We start from the raw sequence: 23853 nt of genomic DNA, 5'->3' as shown, positions 1-23853 counted from the left end.
GCGTCTCGAGGTAGAGATGGAACGCGCTCGTAATGGAAGTCAGGCACACGGTGCAGGAGAACGGGTATCGTTCAAAATGACTGACCTGATGCGGCCGTTTAAGCTTGGAGAGGACATTGGTTTGTTCCTGGTTAACTTTGAGAGAACGTGCGAGAAGCAGGGGTTCTCTCGGGAAACGTGGCCACAGCGCTTGCTCACTTTGTTACCCGGCGAGGCGGCCGACGTAGTCGCTCGCTTGAAGAGAGAGGAGGCAGAGGATTTCGACCAAGTGAAATCGAGTCTGCTAAAAAAGTACAGGCTGTCAGCGGAGGCGTTCCGTCGGAAGTTTCGGGAAAATGAAAAAGGCAGAAGCGAGTCGTATACAGAGTTTGCCTACGTTTTGAGGTCAAACATGCAGGAGTGGCTCAAAGAAGAGAAAGCGTTTGGTGACCACGAGAAAATTCTGCAGTGTTTCGGGCTAGAACAGTTTTATAGTCGGTTACCTGAGAACGTGCGGTACTGGGTCTTGGATAGGCCAGACGTTAGTACACTGGCTAAAGCCGCCGAGCTAGCCGAGGAGTTTGTGACGCGTCGGGCTCGCGGAGCTAAGGACGGTCAAAAGGGTGAATTTGGCTCCAAGTCTGAGAGGCCGAAGTTCACACCCATGAGAGCAAGGGGGGACACACGTAGTGCGGATGCGAGTGAAAGCAGTCCGACCGAACGTAAGGAGGCGGCGGCAGCCGAAGCCGAACGCAGAAAGCGGTTCGAGACGAGGCAAGCGCGCGTGTGTTATACCCCTGTCACACGGACACTGTAAAGGTACTTTGAACAAATGCTCCATTACTCTTAGGACGAACGCGCGCTGCCACACGGACGCGCCAAAGGACACCTAGCTCAAAGGAGCTTCGAAACAAGGCAGCTCGAGTTCGTCCTTTGAGGCTTCAAGGGAGTACTCTCTCTCCCAGCGAATTAACACCATGAATAAATTGGGAAAAGCAACGTTCAATTTTCATTTTATAAATTCACTTCATAAGATTAGTGGTGTTTTAAAATATAAGATCATTTGTTTTGTGACAGTCTCACCACGCCATACTCTCGTTCCAGATATACGAGCGTCACGGTAGCCACGGTAAATATGCCGCCATGTCGTCCATGTTTTTTCGCGTCGTCGTGTGGATCGTCCCTCATTTTGATGGAGACCGCCGAACACAAGGCACACCAGAAAACGTGACCACAAAAACAACGATCGCAGGGGTAAAAGAACCAAAGGGAACAACCGAAGGACGAAGCTGGGCCTGAGCGAGACTGAGCGAGTTGGGCTCAGTGTGGCCAGCACTGTGATGTTATGCTCTGTACTTGGAAAATCATATCATTATTGCAGTTAAAATTGCGTTGCTTTAACATAATACGGTTATAAAACTAATTTACTAAAAATATGTCACATTTCTGTATTTACATGTGCAGGCAATTTTAATAAAGCTTTTCGCCAATGAGGGCGCTAAAAACTTCTTGCGAAGGTCGTTCCGCGACCGTGTAGCGCGGACGAACTCCCTTGAAGTAGTGCTCCTTTGGGAGCGTAAAGGAGCATTAGTTCAAAGTGCCTTTAGAGTGCCCGTGTGACAGGGGTATTATACGTGCCAGAAGCCGGGTCACTTTTCGGCGCAGTGTCCAGAAACAAAAACAAAAGTCGTGTTTTTGTCATTATGCAGCACTGACGAGAACATGAAGCTTCTCGAGCCTTACATGCGAGACTTCCTCGTGAACGGGAAAGAGTGCCGAGTGCTTCGTGATTCCGCAGCTACAATGGATGTAGTTCACCCCTCTTACGTAGAACCCGATATGTTCACGGGCGAGTGCGCATGGATCAAGCAAGCCGTGGAAGCTCACAGCGTGTGTCTGCCCGTAGCAAAAGTGCTTATTGAAGAACCTTTCGGAGCAATTGAGACGGAGGCCGCAGTGTCATCTATGCTGCCCCCCCCGGTACCCGTACCTATTTTCGAACAGGTCCGATCACCTCCTGCGCGAGAAGGGGCTTTTGTTTGGTGAGGCTAGCGTTCAGGCCTTAACCAGATCGAGAGTTCGGGAGCTCGCTGCAAAGGCGGTAGTTGCGGGGCCGACGTTGTCGAACATTGAGAAAGGGTCGGAGGCGCAGCAAGCTGATATTCAGAGCACGTCCGAACTGAACAAAATTGAGCCTGTAGCGTTGAAGGCACCAGGTACTGGAGAGGAAATGCCCGACACGGGAAAGTTAGAAGAGCTATCTGCAGGTTTGCTCATCGCGCCTACGTCAGATGGACTTAATAGGTTGCTAAAAGTCAGCCGGTCGGCTTTGATAGCCGAGCAAAAAAAGAATGGCAGCCTAGAAAACATGCGCTGCAATGTCAAGGAAGGTATCGCCAAGAAAAATGCTCGTTTTGTGGAAAGAGGTGGGGTCCTGTACCGGAAGTATCTAGACCGCAGAGGAGTGGAGTTCGATCAGCTGATAGTGCCTCAGTGTTACCGTCAGGATCTGTTGCGCTTGTCGCATGGCGGTTCGTGGTCCGGACACCTAGGAGTTAAGAAGACTAAGGACCGTCTCTTGCAAGAGTACTATTGGCCAGGGTGTTTTCGTGACGCAGAACACTTTGTGAGGACATGTGACACCTGTCAGCGGGTTGGCAAACCAGGGGACAAATCGAGGGCGCCGTTGAAGTTGGTACCTATCATTACGGAGCCTTTTAGACGGCTCGTTATTGATTCAGTGGGACCTCTGCCGGTAACAGCCACGGGGTACAGACACATTTTGACTGTGATCTGCCCAGCGACAAAGTTCCCTGAAGCAGTGCCGCTTAAAGAACTCAGCTCAGTATAGATAGTCAATGCACTACTGTCCATATTTGCGCGAGTTGGTTTTCCTGCGGAAATCCAGTCAGATCAGGGCACAGTGTTTGCTAGCGCTTTGACGACAGCCTTTCTCTAAAGGTGTAGGGTAAAGCTGTTACACAGCTCAGTGTACCACCCACAGTCGAATTCCGTTGAGAAGCTCCACTCCGTCATGAAGCGCGTGTTGAGAGCATTGTGTTTTGAGCAACAAAGTAATTGGGAGCTGTGTCTGTCTGGGGTGATGTTTGCATTAAGGACCGCGCCGCATGCGGCTACGGGGTTTTCGCCAGCTGAGCTGGTGTACGGTCGCTCGCTGCGGTCTCCGCTTCGCATGCTTCGAGACTCGTGGGAAGGCAGGGGCGACGACTCAGTCGTGGTAGAGTACGTGCTTAGTCTCCTCGAACGCTTAAGAAGGGCACAGGAGTTGTCAGGTGAAGCAATGGCAAAGGCCCAGCAGAGGGCCAAGGTTTATTATGATCGGACAGCCAGGGCCCGTCGTTTTGAGGTGGGCGATGAGGTAATGATATTGCGCACATCGCTAAAAAACAAACTCGACGTGCAGTGGGAGGGCCCAGCACGGATTGTTCAAAAACTGTCGGATGTTAACTACGTGGTGAGTCTGCCAGGAAAACGGAAAGCACAGCAAGTTTACCACTGTAATCTGCTCAAACCCTATAGACAACGGGAAGCAGTGGTGTGTATGATGGTAAACGTTCCCAAAGAGCTTCCGGTCGAGCTTCCGGGACTAGGCTCAGTGACGAACAGGGAAGACACTGATCAGGTCATTAGTGACTTAATCATTAAAGCACCACTGTCGACTGAGCAGAAAACCGAACTACACCAACTCTTACAAGAGTTTCAAGGTCAGTTCTCTGAGAGGCCTGGTAGGACTTCTGTCCTTACTCATGATATAGAACTTACCTCCCCAGAGCCAGTACGATCCAAGGCGTACCGAGTGTCACCCCGCCAGCGCGATATTATGGAGGCTGAGGTAAAGAAAATGCTACAGCTCGGTGTTATTGAGGCGGGTGAGAGTGATTATACCTCCCTTTGATTTTAGTTGAGGTACCGGGCAAGGAACCTCGTCCTTGCGTCGACTACCGCAGGCTTAATTCCATCACTAAGGATCAAATTTATCCGATCCCTAACATCGAGGAGCGCCTTGAGAAAGTTAGTAGCGCTCAGTTTATTTCCACCCTAGATCTTGTCAGGGGTTATTGGCAGGTTCCACTTACAGAAGAGGCTAGTAGGTATGCGGCGTTCATTTCACCAATGGGAACATTCCGTCCTAAAGTTTTGAGTTTTGGATTGAAGAACGCGCCATACTGCTTTTCAAGCCTCATGGACGAAGTGTTGCGGGGACAGGAAGAATTCGCTTTACCGTATTTAGACGACGTAGCGATATTCTCCGCATCCTGGTCTGAGCATATGGCACACTTGCGGGCAGTGCTAACCCGCCTGCGCGAAGCGGGCTTGACAGTCAAGGCTCCCAAGTGCCAATTAGCACAGGCCGAGGTTGTCTACCTCGGTCACGTGATGGGACAGGGTCGTCGCCGCCCCTCTGAAATAAAGGTGACCGCTGTGCGAGACTTCCCGCAACCGCGCACGAAGACCGATATTCGGTCGTTCTTAGGTGTCGCCGGCTACTATCAGAGGTACATCCCCAGGTACTCCGATATCGCGGCTCCCCTGACGGATGCTCTAAGAAAAACAGAGCCCCAAACAGTCGTCTGGAGCGAGACAAAGGAAAGAGCTTTTAGCGCCCTAAAGAGCGCCCTAACAAGCCAGCCTGTGCTACGATCGCCAGACTACACAAAAGGGTTCGTTGTTCAGTGCGATGCTAGTGAGCGAGGCATGGGCGTTGTACTGTGCCAACGGGAAAATGGAGAAGTGGAACACCCCGTCCTTTATGCTAGTCGTAAGCTGACCTGTCGTGAGCAGGCGTACAGCGCCACCGAGAAAGAGTGTGCGTGTCTCGTGTGGGCCGTTCAGAAATTGTCATGCTACCTAGCCGGCTCGAGGTTTATCATTGAGACGGATCACTGCCCTCTCCAATGGCTGCAGACCATCTCTCCCAAAAATGGCCGCCTCCTGCGCTGGAGCCTCGCTTTGCAACAATATTCCTTTGAGGTGTGTTACAAAAAGGGGAGTCTCAACGGTAACGCCGATGGCTTAAGTCGAAGCCCCTAACGTAGGAATCCGCCTCAAAGTTGTTTGTTACTGATGTTTTCTTCCTGAGGCAGGATTTTTAACATATTGCTTTTGTTTAGTGTTTCAAAGTGATTATGTGCTTTCTAGTGCAATTTTCCAATTTGTGGACGCGTTCTGAATGCTGCTTGACTACTGTAAGGAACTAGGCAGTAGTATAAAAGGGGAAAGAGCCTGGCAGAGCTTAGTGAGGGTTGTCTCGTGCTTGCTGACTGAGCGGTTGCGTTTCGGCAAAGTTCTAACGCTTGCTGGGAACGAGCACAAAAATGGCAACTCTCCCGAAGTCACTTTGCAGTGTCCTGTGTGATCCTGAACCTGAGAACGAGGCCTTCTCTGTGCGCTGCGTTCAAGCAACGTCGAGGGACGACCGGTTTCGATTACGAGCATCATCGAGCGACATCCCTCCGGACAGCGGATGCAGTCCCCTGACCATCGGGATCTCCTTCTCCCGGCGGGGCGGTCTGTTACGTTTCGCCTACGACGCGCGGTATAGCCGGCGCGGATGCAACGGACGCCGGGGCTTCGTTCAAAGTGGCGGTCATTTTGGGCCCGTTCAGTGCTGCCGTAACGCCTCCCGCCATGCGCGTCCAGGCAGGTTTCAATGCCACGTGTCGTCGTGTGTGCGTGTGTGTGTGTGTGTGTGTGTGCATGTTGGTGCCCACGCTTGTCAAAGCGCGGCAGCCGGGGAGAGGAGCTCCCCAACTGGGAGGCGAGGAGGTCTGACCGGCGCCGGCCCGGCGGACGCGCACGTCACGTCTGAACATGTCCGAGCGTCGCCGTATCGGGCGCCTCATCCCGTGCCGTTCCTTCTTGCCCTCGACTCCGAGGGTATAAAAGGCAGCTGCCCCGGACGCCAAAGAGAGACTTCGATTTTCTTCCGTCGAGTAACGTGGTCGCCCTGACCGGCTGCTCTTTTGCGATGCCAGAATAAACAAGTTGTTCTGTTGCCAGTCGACTCATCCTTTGCCGGGACCTTCGGATGTTTCCAGCTGTGCCCCAGGCCGCCAGGCCAACGCTACCCTTGGGGCTTGCAACCCATTTGCAACAGTGTTGAGATCTAAAAGTGTGTTGTGTGCTCAGTTTAATCATGAATGTTTATCTGTGTACAGAGATTTGGTAGCAACTTTAGTTTGCTAAATAAGGGATATATTTTTAATTATTTTACAGTGGTACAATCGCTTTCGAAAGAGTAATATGGCTACCAGACGGCGCTGAAATCAGATGGCTAGGTACGGTTTCGAAAGCTAAAAGCGGTATTCTGTTCCTTGTTCAAGAAGTTTTCTCATAATTTTAAAATCTTTTAACCATTACTTCTTGGCAGTTAAAAACAGCAAGTCAAATGTAACAAAATAAGACTGCTAGAACAGACCACCAGTTTCGGTTTCGAGATCTTAAAGCTGTGTGCTGAGATTGATCTTACTGTTTCGTCTCTCTATCGAGCTTTTGGTCGCAACTTTTAGTTTGCTAAAAAGGGATATATCTTTTTTATTTATTCTACAATGTTACAAACGCTTTCAAATGTGTACTGTGCTATCAGAGGACGCTGAAATCAGACATTCAGGTTCGGTTTCGAACGCTAAAAGTAGAGTGCTTGAACAGACCATCAGTTTCGGTTTCGAGATCTTAAAGCGTGTTGTGTGCTCAGTTTGGTCTTACTGTTTCATCTGTCTATCAACATTTTGGTCGCGACCTTCAGTTTGCTAAATAAGGAATTTATTTCTTTAATTATTCTACAATTTTACAAACGCTTTCAAATGAGTATGAGGCTACCGGAGAACACTGAAATCAGACAACCAGGTTCGGTTTCGAATGCTAAAAGCGCTTTTTGTTCCGCGTTCGAAGAAACTTTCTCATACTTTTAAAAACTTCTCACCTTTACTTTTTGGCTGCTCAAAACAGCAAATATGTTTATGTACACATTACATTGCCGCAAAAGCTTGTAAAGTTAAATATGATCAACAAAAACTGCCAGAAGAAGGCAAAGAGTTTCGGTTTCGAGATCTAAAAGCGTGTTGTGTGCTGTTTCATCATGATGCTTCATCTGTTGTGTTTTGTTTAGTCGCGCATAAGCATCTAAGGTTACCTTGCGCCAAACACAATGCATAGAAAATTATTTTGTGCGGGATTTATAAAGAGTCGAAAAAAAGGTGGTGTAAAGGGTATAAGCAGTTATTCTGTACTACCAGGTGAAGATGAGGGCCATAATTTGAAAATAAATAATCCTAAATGCTTTAAAGAAGGTAAGATAGCCTCACCGGCCATCCTTAGCTTGGCAAGGATGTCGAGGATCCCGACCAGTGAAACAGACTCCCCAGCCTTCTTCTCGGGATGAGAAAATGACTGAGGTGTGGTACGTTAAAAAAATTTGTAGTTATAAATCTACACTTTGTTCAAAACACCTGCTCTCTTTGAAAACCTGCTAAATATCTAAAAGCGCACCTTGACCTACGAGTAATGTTGGTTGGAATGGTATGTGTTCATTGTAAAAAACTGCTAAATGCTTTCCCCGAAGTGTTTATAGTTTTCTGCAAGAAAATAAAACACGTATTAGTGTTAGCTCATCTTCGCGTATTTCACATTGGGGCTTCTCTTGTTTATTCAGCAGGAAATTATGTGTGAGGTGTGTGTGTCCTATACCAAGACGGCAGATAATCGCTTAATTGAAACGTTGATCCTGGTGGGTGCATAACTTCTCACGTAAAGCTGGTTTTACAAAGTGTACTTTGTGTCATTGTCCGAAGATGAGAGCCATTTTTTTCTCAATTTACAATGTACAAGTTCATGCAATCTTTAAGGGGAACGTTTACGTTCTTTATTTGCTTGCCATGAGCAGCACAGAGGCCTGCTCTATCGTTGCTTTTATTGCCGACATGACTTGGTACCAAGCCGAGTTTTATGCTTTGTCCTTGAGCTATGGCGGTTATGTTGTGTATGATGTCACCAAGCAGCGGAGTGATTGCACTGCAGAGTTAAGGGCTGTAAGCACACTTAACGAGTACGTAGTCTGCGTAAATAATACTATTAGCTAGGTTCTTGTTTACTATTTTTTCTACGGCTACACAAATGACATAACATTTGACTGTGAAGATAGATGCACGCTGTGGAAGTCTTATTATTTCCTTCTCATTCCCTCGTACCACTGTGCTTCCTATGTAAGCATCAGTTTTTGATCCATCAGTATAAAAGTCAGTGAAACCATTGTAATTTTTCCTCCAGTGCAAGAAATTCTTGTGCTATATGTAGTTGAGGAGTTTGCCTTCTGTGGAACTGTGTAAGAGTGAAATCACAGATTGCAGGAAAATTGTACCATGGGGGCAGCGGATCTTGTCTCAGTACAATGCTAGGTAATGTATCCAGTACGCCGAGATTATGGCACATCTCTTCAAAACGCAGTAGGAGTGGCCTGGTAGTCTGCGGCTTGTTGGTAAATAGTGTTCTTGATGGGCACTTTGCGGCTATGGTGTAACATAGGTGTGTGGGCAGCGAACGGATTTTTAAAATGTACGACCATGTGAGCTTGATTCTTCTGTATGTAAGTGATGGTTGATTAGTTTCAACATAAACACTGTTTATGGGTGACGTCCGGTATATATCCACCAGTGGAAAGACGCAAAGATAAATTGTATACTGGGTCTAGTCGTTTCAAGTACGATGGTCTTGCTGAATCATATACTATACTACCATAGTCTAAGCAGGATCGTAACACAGAGCGATAAATTGGTACAAGACTTGCCCTGTCAGAACCCCAGTGTTTATGTGAAAGGACTTTGAGTATGTTCAGCGATCGGGAAGACTTATTTTTTAACTCGTTAATGTGAGGCAAGAAAGTGAGTTTTCTGTCAAATGTTACGCCTAGAAATTTGTGTTCATTTCTCACGAGGAACTCAGTTTCGTTCAGGTTCAGGGTAGGATCTGCCTGTGTAAGCCTCGTTTCACTGAGAAAAAATTCGCCACTGTTTTCTTAGGAGAGAACCGGAAACCATCCAGCTTGTTTATTGTTAACTGTATTTGTCTTTCACATGGTGATATATTGGAAGATGTCCAGACTATCTGGAGATCGTCTACATAGAGTGAATACATAACGGACCTTGAGATTATTTTGACAAGAGCATTCATTTTTACATTAAAGAGAGTTATGCTTGAAATTCACCCCTGGGATGCTCCATTTTCGGGAATAAAATTCCTGGAAAGCATTGAGCCTAGGCGGTCATTAAATGAACGGTGAGGCAAAAAGTCTTTTATGGAGTTCAGCATTCTGCCATGGATTCCAAGCTCAGCTAAATCCTGAAGAGGTCAGAACAGCCAGGTTGTGTCATTTGCCTTTTCTAAATTGAAAAAGACAGCAAGACAGTGTTGCTTGTGTATAAAAGTTTATTTGACAGTATTTCCAAGGTGGACTAGGCGATCTATACTGGAGCATCCCTTCTTAAAACCTCACTGACGGATATCAAGAAGTTCACAGGATTAAAGGACAGAAGTTAATCTGATGTTCAACACACGTTCAAATGACTTGGCGAGACAACTATTAAGGGCTGTAAGTCTATAAATGCTAGGAGAGGTTGGTGCCTTCCCGGGTTTCAGAAACGGTACAATTTTAGCTTTTGCCAGGCTTCGAGAATTTTTCCCGATACCCAGACTTTGATAAAAAAAAACACAAAAGTGCCTTTATGGCAGGCTCGGAGAGATGGGCCAGCATTTGGTAATGTATTTAGTCTGGGCCAGGTGTTGTGTGTTTACAAACGGAAAGTACGATGTGAATTTCTTTAACTGTGATCAAATTATTGTAGGGTTCATTTTTACCACAAACTGCTGGCAGTCTTTGCTTCTCTGCTGAATTTTTGTATTTTCGAAAATAATCTGTATAGTGTAATGAACTGGAAACTGTAGAAAAATTTTCACCTAAAATATCTGGGTGGCTAGTTCTTCTAGCAGAATCTCCCCTCCACCTTTCAACAGATTTGCTGTTACCTGATCCTCACCAGCTGCTTTTCCCCCTTTGCATTGCTCCTAAGGCTTTCTTTATTTCCTCTTTCATTACTGGCGGGATGACACATTGCTGTGCGTGCTACTGTCTCTATCATTAACGTTCTGACTACACTGGCTTCTGTATAGAGTTGTGTAGAACTCTTCGGCTTCTTTAACTATCTTATCCATATTGCTAGTGACATTGCCCTTCTTGTCTCTTAATGCATACATCTGGTTTTTACCTATACCTAGTTTACCTCTTCACTGCTTTTAGGCTACCTCTGTACAATAGAGCATGCTCGATTCTCTAACTATTAAACTTCCTTATTTCGGCTACCTTGCGCTTATTTATTAGCTTCGGTAGCCCTGCTAGTTCTATTGTGTCTGTAGGATTAGACGCGCTCATGGTTTGACGTTTCTTAATCAGATCTTTCGTCTCCTGAGTTAACTGGCCGGTATCCTGTCGAACCGTCCTGCCGCCCACTTCTACTGCGCACTCTGTAATGATAGCTGTAAGATTATCGTTCCTTGTATCAACATTAAGATCGTCTTCCTCAGTTAAAGCTGAATATCTAGCTGAATATATCCAGCTGAAAATACCGTACCAGAGAGCTTGGAAGAACCCAAATATAATCTTAATTCATAAGAAAGGAGATGCCAAGGATTTGAAAAATTACAGACTGCTCAACTTACTGTCCGTTGCCCACAAGGTAATCGCTAATAGAGTCAGGGCAACCTTAGAGTTTAATCAACCAAATGATCAGGCAGGCTTTCGTAAAGGACATTGCACAATAGGTCATATTCACACTATCAATCAGATGATAGAAAAATGCGCAGAATATAACCAACCCCTATATATAGCCTTCATTGATTGTGGGAAAGCATTTGACTCAGTGGAAACCTCAGCGGTCACACAGGCATTGCGGAATCAGGGTGTAGATGAGCCTTATGTCAAAATACTGGAAGATATGTATTAGAACTGTACAGCTACCATAGTCCTCCATAAAGTCAGCAATAAAATTCCAATAAGGAGAGCGTCAGGCAAGGAGATACGATCTCGCCAATGCTATTCACCGCCTGTTTACAGAAGGTATTCCGAGGCCTGAATTAGGAAAGTTAGGGATAAGAGTTAATGGAGAATGTCTAAATAATCTGCGATTCGCTGATGACATTGCCTTGCTGAGTCACTCAGGAGATGAACTGCAAACCATGATCAATGAGTTAGACATACAGAGCAGTACGGTGGGTCTAAAAGTTAACATGCAGAAAACCAAAGTAATGTTCAACAGTCTAGCAAGGGAACATCAGTTCACAATTGGCAACGAGGTGCTGGAAGTGGTAAAAGAATACGTCTACTTAGGGCAGGTAGTGACAGCTGATCCAGATCATGAGAAGGAAATAACTATAGAAAGATCAGAATGGGGTGGAGAGCATATGGCAGGCTTTCTCAGGTTATGAATAGCAGGTTGCCAATATCCCTCAAGAGAAAAGGGTACAACAGCTGTATCTCACCGGTACTCACCTCTACGGGGCAGAAACGTGGAGGCTAACGAAAAGGGTTCAGCTTAAGTTAAGGACAACACAGCGAGCCATGGGAAGGAAAATAATAGGTGTAACGTTAAGAGACCGGAAGCAAGCAGAGTGGGTGAGGGAACAAATGCGGCTTAATGACATCCTAGTCGAAATCAAGAGGAAGAAGTGGGCTTGGGCAGGGCATGTACTGCGAAGGCAAGACAACCGTTTGTCCTTAAGGGCAATGGAGTGGATTCCAAGAGAAGGCAAGCATTGCAGTGGGCGGCAGAAGGTTAGGTGGGCGGATGAGATTAGGAAGTTTGCAGGCGTAGGGTGGGCGCAGCTGGCAAATGACAGGGTTGATTGGAGAGACATGGGGGGGGGGCCTTCGCCCTGCCGTGGGTGTAGTCAGGCTGATGATGATGATAATGATGAAAAAATCTGCTTGTTCTTCCAGGCTCCTCTGCATACCAGAGACTGTCAGAAGGGGAACTGTGAATGGGGAGTAGCTGCTATTTACCCTTCGAATTTTCTCCCACATGTGTTTTGATGTTGTTGACCTGTTTATAGACGACACGTAATTTTGCCAAGAAGTTTTTTAAGCACTGCGGCGGATACATCTGGCTTTCGCTCTTGCCGTTTTTGAAGTTTATTAAATTCCCTTGTGTCGGATACCTATGTAAAATCCCCAAGCTTTGCTTTGTGTCTTTTTAGCTCCTCTACATTCTTGTGTACATACACCATATTTTGTGATTCTGGTTTACTACTCCAGATGACTGAGGGATGCCTAGGCACCCAGCGGTGATAATACAGTTCGTGAAAAGTTCGTTATGTTTGTCTACACTGAGGTTGTCGGTAACTATATTTTCTAGGCTGGCCTTTTATCGAAACCGTGCCCAGTCAGCTAAGTGCAGCTTCTATCGTCGCGGTTTCATTGGAATGACTTCTGGTGAAGATGTTAAACTGATTACTATGCAGGTAGATGATCACTCCCATATGGGTTCTCTATGACATCCCATTTAAAATCTCTAAAAATGGAAGATGAATTAAAAGATAAATCTATGCAGCTCAGCTTTCCTGAGCTAGTTGAGCAATACGTTGGTGTCCTGGCGTTTAAGAGACAAAGATCATTATTCATTATAAAATCCTCAATAACTTGGTCTCTAGTGTCAGTTTTTTCACTATCCCAAAAGCTGGAGTGCACGTTAAAATCTCCTAATATTAAATATGGGTGTGGTAGTTGGTCTAAAAGCTCCTCTAATTCATGAATGGTTACATTAAGATGTGGCTCCAGGTATACGCAGCACAGTGTAATTGCTTTAAATGAGTGTACGATGGCCGCCACAGCTTCTGATTTAGTTTTGAATTCAAGTTCTAAAGCTGCAACTCCTTTTTTAACTATTATTCAAACACCACATAAGAGCCTGCTCTCGATGATCGTGGCGGAAGATTAAAGCTCTTGAGAATGTCTTTGCGTTTTGAACCTAAGTTCGTCTCCTGTAAACACAAGGCCACAGGCGAGTATGTAAACATGATGTCTTTTATATCACTTATGTTATGTAAATGTCCTCTGCAATTCCAATGTATATAAGCCATTATGTAGTATATCTGTGGGAAGAAAATCGAAGTGTTTTCAGGTGCCCTGATTCTGGGCTTTTCTTTCTTTTCTCAATCTAAGGAGCCCCACCATCCATCTTACTGACGGTACAGGACTGCCTTGGCTGGTGTCCACCGCATCCTGAGATACGCTGGACGACCCTGCGGAACGCACGGTTCTTCTCACGTTAGGCCTCTCCGTGTGGAGAGGGGCCTTGGGGCCGGCTGGCTAGGATGTCCACATGGCCTGTTTTTTTGATGGTGGCGCAGAACTAGCCGCAGCCACCAGGGGCGTGGGTGGCCCTGCTCCAGGTTCACTGTGTGTGACCTGGGCAGGCGCCGAAGGCCGCTGCGATGCTGTGCCCTGCTGCACCACAGCAGAGTAGGTCGCGTTTTGCCCCAACGAGAGTCGTTTCTGCGCTTCTCTGAATGATTTATTTTCTTTGGCTGTTAGTGTTACTATTTCTTTTTTCCAGGCTGGGCATGACCATTAGCTGGATGGCTGCCCTCACAGTTTACACAAAGGTGGGGTTCAACATCAAAGTTTTCAGCGGGATGACCATGAGAAGCACATTTAGCGCTGGTCTGTTTGCCCCGACAGCTCTGTGAACCGTGGCCGCAACTCTGGCATTTGTAGCATCGGCGTGGATCGGGTATGTATGGTCTGAGTTTGAGCTTCGCATAGCTTACTTTGACTGAAGCGGCAAGTATACTAGAGGCAAAGGTGAGGACAATGTGTTCGTTGGTGTTTCCTGTTGTCGCGTCTTATTTTGATCCTATAGACAGCAAGTAACATTTTGGTCTCTCAATCCTTCCAGTAGCTCAGTCTCGGTTAGGTATTTTAGGTCATCATCAGAAAGTACTCCACGAACAGTGTTGAGTGATCGGAGTGGACTGATTGTTAAAGGAATTTATCCCAATGTTGTAATATCTGTGAGTTTCTAGTGTTGATGCTTGTACAGAATTTCCAGGAGCAGGTCTCCATTAGCTATAACTTTCTGATTTTGTAACTTAGCCCTACGGCGCCAGTTAGAGCTCTTGAAACGAGGAAAGGTGACACAAGTCGAGCAGTTTTTTCAGGGTCTTCGCTATGTACGACATGGTAGCGTGGGAAACTTGTCTTGCTGCCAAAGAATTGAGCAGTCACTTTGGTGCGCCCTCTTTTTGGAAGACGATCAGCGGGGAGTAAGGAATGAGCCACGAAATGTATTTCCAGTTCGGTCGCGGTGCCAGCTGCCCACCAAGGAGGCCAACAAGGGAACGGGATAGGACCTTGCCAGCAGGTCCTGCCCACGCCAGCTGTACACTCTAACTATAACCAAATATGACGCACCTCATGATGGTTGGCCACACAAGGTTAACCCTTGCCGCCTGGAAAAAAGGAAAAAACAAGAAGTGAGCAGGAGACAGGAGAGTTGTGAAAAAGGGGTAGGAAAGTGAAAGATAGAGGGGAGGACAGGAAAAGCGACTGCAGATTTCCCAGGGTCGGGTCAGGCCAGAGGTGCCGTCTACAGGAAGCTGGGGCCAAAGTGGTGTGTTTCCTCTGCTGAGAGGCCTTAAAGGTCCAAACGCTCGGCATCGGCTCAACCACCAGGAACCCCTTTTCCCTGGACATGGCGATGACATGCACGGCCAGGCACGGGTGCTCGGGTCCATGGTGACACACTGCTCACCATCATCCCCCTGCGGGGATCTCCCTGAGGATGTTCAGGAACCCGTGGTGTCGCCCCTCACCAACGTCTGCACGCTGCAGACGCCCCTGTTTCCATCAGCAATGAAATCTCCTGGCTACTTATGCGTGTTCCTGCGACGTTCCAGCAATTGCAGCCGGTGTTGATTGTAATATAACTGTCACTTTCGCTTCTCGGCGATTGCGCTTGTGTGAGTGGCGGGGGTCAGGACATTGGCGGACAGCGATATTGTAAAGAAACCAGCTGTGCTCGCTTTGTTCTTAGTATACAGAAACTTTGTTGCATGCCCGTTTGAATCGTGTAAGTTTGTTTGAAAAGTCGAGCGAGCAATTTGGGGACATACCAGGCTGCTGTGTATTCTTTCATATCGAGATCAAGTCTCTATTTTTGGTTGCGCGCTATTGTTAGATCCGTTTCCTGTAGTAGGTTGAGCAGTTGCTTTTCTTGCTGAGGTCATGGTCAAGAAGTGCTAAAAAGGCGAAGCATTTTCACCCTTTTTGGCACCGAAAACGTTTCAACTGTCCATATGGTTTCTGGATTTCGTTTGCCACCCTTCGTGTATTGTATGAACGTTATTGAATTCGGAGGCCTTTTCTCACATGTGTTTATTGTTCCCATGTCTTGTGATAGTGCCATTTCCGATAAAAAGTACTTAAAAAACTGAGAATGCACATGTGCATTCAATTTCAATGATGCCTGTGGTTACATTGATGAAAAATGATTTGATACGTTCATTGCATTGACTTTCAATGTCTGTATTGTGGATCACAAGTAAAGTTTGCTACAATGCAGTGACATTACAAGCTAATATTTCACCAAGTAGAGAAAATTTGTGCGTACAGCTACAGCTCTGCACGTTGAACATGAAACACAGCATTGAAATAATGCAAAACGCTGTGAAACCTATACTGAAGTCGCTGGGCACTCCTAAACTTCTAGAAGCACTCTGAAAAGCTATGGTCATGTAGATTAATTATTATGCACTAAACTAGATCTGTGGATAAACTTCCGATGTGTGGTATATGAGGACGAGCACTTCAACTTATTGAGAGTTACTCATCAAACCATAAGCAATACGTGATATAGAATACAACCTCTTTTACATCAGAATCAATTTTAACAGGTGTGCCCCAGAGCTTAATACTTGGGCCGTTGCTTTTCCTGTTGTAAATAAATGATATAGCCAGTATGCCATTAACACAAGAATTGCTCCTTTATGCAGGTGACACAGATGTCTTCTTTCCTGGCCCTATCTTCTCTAATTTAGAAATGGGCGCAAACAGTTGGCTATGTGAACTCTCTGAATGGCTAACTGCTAATGAATTCGAGCTAAACACTGCCAAAACAAAATACATCAATTTTATAGCTCGTAACACCCGAATTACTACGGAATTTTCCTTGTATTTACAGAGCGATGTGATAGAGCACAGACGCGATAAAGTTTTCTTTCATGAGCACCTCTTGTGGAATGCACATATGAACAATCTGAAACTAAATTTATCTCGAGTAGTAGGAGCATTATGGACAATAAGAAACCAAATCACTGAGAAATTTAGAGCGCTCATTTAGTCCAATATATACTACTGTCTTCTCTTTGGGGCACAACTACGTCTACCAATTTGGAAAACATATTTTTACATAGAAAAAATCGATCGGCGTCCTGGCAGGCTTGAACTACAGCGAAAGCACGCATGCTTTTGGTGCAATTATGCAGTACTGAGGGTGGATCAGCTTTGTCAAAAAACAATCTTGTGATTTATATATACAACGAAATGATAGAAAACCGTGACGATACAGATGCTTTTGAACAAAAATAAGGATATTTTTACCGTACAATAAAACTTTTTGCTGGGCCAGTTGGTTCATTTTGCTCGAGGGGATGCTTGTAGCGCGACAAAAAAACACAAGGGACAGAGACGAACGGGACAAGCGCCACTCTCAACTGGTTTTATTCAAAAAACGATCGCAACATTTATACATTTCCCCTTCTTCTTCAAGAACATAATCACCCGATCATACATGCGAATGACACGCAAATATCACGCTTGAATCAAATCAGTTTATCTAAAAACCTGTTAGAAAACATCGTCACCGAAGGGCTGCTGACGCATTCCGACCCTTTCTTTTTGATACGGAACGCCTCAATTAGGTTGAGAAAGGTGGTGCAAGTTGCACAGCTAGGTCGTATCGGCTACGCTGTATCGTTTATTCTGAACGTGCATATATGTTAGCCAAGTTGATATTTATCGGCTGACTGAGAATACCGACTAGGTGAGCACCGTTGATGTTATGCTGCAGAATAACTGTATGACAGAGCTAGGTTTGGTCCGACCGCGTAGCTGCGGGGTTAACAATTAACAGCCCCATGCTACTGAAGCTGAGTTGCATGCGCGCGTATTGTACAGCGTTCATGTGCTCTCGCGCGCATGGCAGCGGCGCATTCAGTGAGGTTTTTCACTTAATCTATATATACATAGTTTTGCAGTGCTAAACTCGCACTGTGCGAATACTACTTGGGGGGGGGGGGGGGGGGCCACCTGCGCTCCGGACGACGCGGATTTATAAGCTTGGTATATACTGTCGTATAACATCTCTGAGTGAAATTCCAGCGAGAATAAGCGAGCGTAACAGAGAGAAGCATTTTACGGTGAGCGTTTAGCGTTGCAGCAGGCGGTACAGCGCAAATTATATATACACCAAAGCGCAAGGTGATCCATTTCAGACACACAAGATCGAGCGAATGCAATGGGATCAAGTGCAGAGCGCTGAGCCGTTGCGGGCTGCAGTGGCCGGACGACCGCTATTTTAAGGGTTTCGAGAAATAAGGTGCCTCGAAAGCGCGCAGCCCGCCGCAGTCGTTTCCCTCGCACGGGCGTAGAGCCGCCGGCAGCCCTTCCGACGCCGAGGAATACGATCGCAAAAGCGTGCCGCTCGGTGTTATTCTACGCCTGCTACGCAAACTTCCTTTTGACACACAGCAGGGCAACGTGGAAAACGCTGAAAGCCTCTGCGTGTCTGCATAGTTCGAAAGGATGCAGTAGGCTGCTGCAGAAAACGACGGCTCGGTGCCGCACAGCCCGATCGCTCCGCATCACTGCACTACCTTTGAAGAGAAAAATTTCCGCTAAACGGCGATTCGACACATCCAGAAGAAATCGTCAATGAGTGCGTACCGCTGCGAGGCGAGGCGAGGCGACTTTCAGACGCAAGGCAAAGCCGAGCACATCACCTCGAAAGCCCACTCGCCGCCACCGATAAAAAAACTCGGGCTACTCGCACCCACCGCTCTCTGGCCCTTTGCAATAATGACGCAGTACGCTGTTGTTAGTGGCCCGATTTTTCATAGCAAAAACGACAACGTTGCTAATGGCCCGACTTTCTAAGCCTAAATTTTGGCGTTACTTCCACCACATTTTTAACACTGCAGTGCCTGCTGACACGCTGACACGGGAGTGTCACCAGGCTCTGCCTTTTACCTGTCGTAAGTGGTTCTGGTTTTTGGCGAAAAATTTGTGCGCAGGGCGTGCAACTGTTTCTTGGAGAACAACTTCGCTGCACTGCACAGGGTTAGGGGAGGGGAGTTAAAGATATAGAATAGAGGACGGGTCAGAAGGCGGAAAGGGCGGCAAGTGCACGGCAGAATGCGGCACGAAAAGCGCGATACACAGGCACGAGAAACAGTGGGCGGGCACACATTGCGAAGCGCGCACTGGTGTGAGTCAGAAGACGCCCATGCACTCATTGATCACAGTATGTTTCTTAGTGCAGGAGGAGGGGAAGTGGAGACGCCAAAGAGTCTCTGGAAAGGGGCTTGCGGGCACACACAATGTAGCGCGCGATGGTGAAAATTCAGCACACTGGGGCACAATGCACAGAAGGTTTGTGTTCACAGCACGCAGCACAAAGCACTCGGGTGACACTAGATGCGCCTGCGAAGGCCTGCCTCATCGACGGAGACGAGAGCGGACAGGGCAGCTTTCCTTTTGTGTGGCGATGCCTCAGGGAAGACTGGGTCGCCGGCAGTGGCAGAGGGCGGGCCGAGCTTGCTGTATTCGGCGCGCATTATGGAGCGCACGTTAGCATGAACGGGGCACTCACAGAGCAGGTGCTCAACTGTTTCTGTCTCTCCGCAGTCAATACAGTTTGTGTCGGCCTCTCCCATGAGGCGGTGGCGTCGGTCTGCCGTGAAGACACAACCAATCCTGATGTGCAGGAGTAAAGAGTATGCCGCGCGTCCGAAGGAAGTGTACGGGACAGGCCTTGGGAGCTTGCCGGGTGCGACGCGGGGGTCTGGGTGGCAAAGTGCAACCTTGTGGCGCAGTATGTGACGCGCTGCGTCAAAGGCCGAGATAGCCTCACAAACTGGAGCTGCTGGGTTGGAGTGGACTGCCTTGGCGAGTCGGTCAGCAGCTTCGTTTCCTGGCGCTCCCACACGGGATGGCACCCACTGCAACAAAATGTCACAGCCGCGCGCACTGAGCGAACACAGTTTGTGGTGAAGCTGCTTAAAGATTACGCGTTATAAATATTAGGCAACAGCGCGCGGTGACGGCCGAGAGCACGGTGTAAGATAGATAGGTGTACCAACGGCGCCGCTTGTCTTATGCTCCGGACGTTGCGCGAGGAATCTCGCAGTTTTGCAGAGTGCTGATAGATGGCGGCACACAACAACAAGGCCTTGGGTTGTCTCAAACCAGCGCCGGGTGGAGACAACTTAAGAGACTCCGCCATATTGAATCCCAACTGGCCTCTGCCATGTACCGAAAAATGCTCGACTGGTAGCCCAGTGTAGCTATCATTGCAAAATGCCATTCAAGTTAAAGCACTTTGAAGCGCAAGCATTATTTACTTTGGCGGATTTGATGTAAAAAAAACTTACCTTTGCAACTTTAAACAGAGGGCACTTCCAAAGCAACAACTTCTTGCAATGTGCTATGTTGTGTTTGTTTTTCCATTGGTATATTAAGTTGAATGCAAGAGATATGAGATGTTTAATTGTTTGAAGCAACCCAGCTAACAGCAGGAGTACAAACGTCCCACGTATCTATCTTCCTAAATTCTTTTTTAGTTTCCATAGGTAAAAACAAACTAATAGTAACATAAAAACAGACAATATTTTCGGTAATACGTACCATTGCAACTTTTATCAGAGGCCACTAGCAGGACTACAATTTCGTACTAGGGGTTATTTTTGTTTTGTTTCTCCATATGTTATACAAATTTCTCTTCGAGAGAGATGACAAGCCAAATTGCCTTAAGCAATCTACCTGCGAAAGGGACGATTTATTTGCAGTAGTAAAAAAAACGATTAATAGCAAACTCAAACACTATTTGCGTTGGCGGATTGTATTTAAAAAATACTTACTTTTGCAACTTTGAACAGAGGGCACATGCAAAGCAACAACTTCTTGCCATGTGCTATGTCCTGTTTGTCTCTCCATGTATTTTATAAAGTAGTACGCAAGATTGATGACAACTTGAATTGTCTGAAGCAGCCCTACTGACTGCAGGGGTCCAAGCTTTACTCGTATTCTGCCTGCCTAAAATCTAATTTAATTGAAGTAAATTAAACTAATCGCAAATAAAAACTAACATTTGTTAGTGTGGCACACTTTATTAAACAAAATTCGTACCTATGCAACAATTAACAGGGGGCAATTGCAACGCTGCAACTTCTTGCTAATGTCTATTTTAGGCACAGAGGTTTCTCCACCTGTTATACAAACTTTTATGTAAGAGAGATGACATGCTAAATTCCCTGAAGCAACATGCCCTCCAAAATTGCATTTTAATTTCCATTATAAAAAGAAACTAATCGCAAAATTAAACGCAACCATTACTCATGTTGGCGCATGGATTGAATAGAGTACTTCAATCTGTTTTCCGGGTCTTTCGGTTATGTGCGCTTGTAACTACGACGCTGCCAAGCTGTTTCAATTCCCGCTAATGAATTTTCACGGTCAAATCTCAACAAAACTTTCTCTGTCCTGTGTTCGTCCCTTTATTTAATACGCCTCTACTGTATGGGACACTGCACAGCAATTGGAGCAAATTCACAACAGGGCAGCAAGATTCGTCTCGGGCAGGTACGGCCGGGCGCAGGGATAGTTGTACAGAAATGAATAATGTCTTGACGTGGAAGCCCCGCCGCGGTGGCTCAGCGGTTAGGGCGCTCGACTACTGATCCGGAGTTCCCGGTTTCGAACCCGACCGTGCCGGCTGCGTTTTTATGGAGGCAAAACGCTAAGGCGCCCGTGTGCTGTGCGATGTCAGTGCACGTTAAAGATCCCCAGGTGGACGAAATTATTCCGGAGCCCTCCACTAGAGCACCTCATTCTTCATTTCTTCTTTCACTCCTGCCTTATCCCTTCCCTTACAGCGCTGTTCAGGTGTCTAACGATATATGAGACAGATACTGCGCCATTTCCTTTCCCCTAAACCGATTATTATTATTATTATTATTATTGTTGAGGTGGGAAAATCTTGCTGCTTCTAAACGACATGACCATTCTTGTAAAATTTGCGAGTACCGTCCCAGGGCGAACTTGTTCGCGAATTCATTTTTTGTTGAAACTGTGCAACAGTGGAATCGACTTTCGGAGATTCAAGTGTGCGCTGTAAACGAAGACGTTTTTTTTTTTTTTTTTGCCAATCCGTGAATCCGGGACCCTGCTATACTGCTATAACACCTTCGGGCAATGCGGGGTACTTCTTGATTAAAAATTCAAGTGCGAACTTTTCGGGGTGCGTCGTCTGTTCGCGCTTAAGTTTGGGCAGTGGTTTAGGACGCTTCATTCACTCGCTGCAGGTTGGCCTGTTATATATTGTCGCAGCGCGACTGCTACAGCGCGGAGCTGAATATTTGATGTACAGTACAGTACCAGCAACCGCTGCCGATTACGAGCGACCGCTTTTTGTAACAGAATGGCTGCGAAGAGAGCTTATATCATGCAAATCCTTGGAGGAATATCGGTAGTTTTTCAACACCTGTTGCGCCGGTTCAGTGGTACGTAGGAGCGCTCGAGGCGACTGAGCCGACGACTCGGGTTCAATAACGCGGCAGCGCCATTCGATGAAGGCGAAAGGCAGGAGTGTGCTGTGAAATATCAGACTTACGGGTGGTCGAAATTAATCCAGATCCCTTCACTACGGCGTCCCTCACCGACAATGTGTCGCTTCGTGACGTGTCCCACAATTTACAATTTTTTTCACATTTTCTAGTCTTTGTAGAGCTTTCATGTGCACTGCATCGGAGCTGCAAGGGTTTCTTGCCGCGCGGTATCACGTGAGCTGCCTTTGGCTGCAAGCAATTGGTACACCGCATTTTAGTTTCTGTGCTAAAATTGGCACATGCGGCACGTTGAACTGTTCCTCTTGAAAGTTTTGTGTGCTTACCAGCTTCACGACCTTTCCTAGGCACACAGTCTGCTTTCCTGTCGGTACATGCCCCTGTCAGAATTAACTGCTTTTGTTCAATATTTGCTATGGCTTAGGGCATATTTAGTGCAGAAACTTCCATGATAAACAACTGTCTCAAGCTACTAAATTTCAATGCGGCTGTAATACAAAAATTCAACTGCATGACAAATGTCTTGCATTTTCAGTGCTACTGTTTTCTTCCTGATTGCACATGTTATGCCTCAGCGAGCATGCACCGAGACTATGTGGCTGAAAACCTCTACTAATGCGCGTCCAGGGCCTTATGGGCAAGTGGCACAGCAACTATGCCAATGTCCACTTACTGAAGCTTTATTGCATGTATGAGAACCTTGCTCACACACACGCAGAATTAAACAAACATAAATATGCACTGCAATTCATTTCAGAGCCTGCATGGTGGTGCGGAACATTGCATGCCATATGTATATCCGTTGCAGCTCTGAATGTTAAGAATTCCCGTTTTTGAATTCCCAATGCTGGTTGCTACATTAATTACGTAGATAAAAAAGAAAGTACTAAAATAAGTGCTTTGTATTGTGGGGTCTTTAGAAATATCCAGTAGATTCAGAATGTAATATCAGTGTTGCTTCCCATCAAGGCAGAGAGGCCTTGCAGAGGTAAAAGAATATCGGTTTGCGAGTTGCACAGTGAATTATACATTCTTCTTTTTTCCACGGTGTTAATTTGTTTGAAAATGTTTGAGATGTTGTTAAAGTAAAAAACCTTTTCACATGGGTAATTGCTCTTTGTACCCCAACAGAATTATCTCTTTTTGGTTTCCATGTGCTGTCTGGGGAAGCTAACTGCCATTCTTTAAATTATATGCGTGCTGATTATGGCTGATATACTGTGACGTTTCTTTTCTGTTAGGTAAGCTTCAATAGGAAAATTAATCTTCAGACAATGGACACGATGTGAGCAAAATTACAAGCTGTCACTACAAAATAATATTCTGTATACAGTATACTTCTCTTAATCTGGCAAAGGATATCTTGGCAATCAATTATGGCTGATATACTGTGACATTTCTTTTCTGTTAGGTAAGCTTCAGTAGGAAAATGAATCTTCGGACAATGGACACGATGTGAGCAAAATTACAAGCTGTCACTACAATATAATCTTCTGTATACCGTATACTTCTCTTAATCTGGCAAAGGATATCTTGGCAATCAAATAATGCCCTTTGAATATCAATCTGTGCAGGGAATGTTGCCTCCACAAACTTCGAGTTCTGTTCAAACACCAGAAAAGAGAAAACAAGCGGTGGTAAGTAAGGGAGGCAGGCAAGGTTAATCTCAAAAAAACAACATACAACACCAGAGCTTTCACATGTGTATGTGAATGGCTTATTTCTGGCATGTTTTTATTACTGCAACCTATTCACAGCGCATAGGTAAGGGGTCTTGAGTGACTGGATCAGCTTGATTTTACACCCATGACTCTTGCTAACACACTTAAAACATTTGTATGCCTTTTTTTTATCAATAAACCAATCAATTTTTTAGTGTGTGTGTCCTCCACATCAAGCTGAGAGAGCCCCTGCCAGATCTCTCGGCTTGGAAATGGGTGTCCAGCAACACAAGCAACGGCGAGTGCAAAG

This window comes from Amblyomma americanum, chromosome 7 (genome assembly GCF_052857255.1).
Source record: "Amblyomma americanum isolate KBUSLIRL-KWMA chromosome 7, ASM5285725v1, whole genome shotgun sequence".
In the NCBI taxonomy this organism is placed as follows: domain Eukaryota; kingdom Metazoa; phylum Arthropoda; class Arachnida; order Ixodida; family Ixodidae; genus Amblyomma; species Amblyomma americanum.
This window is presented reverse-complemented; position numbering follows the sequence as displayed.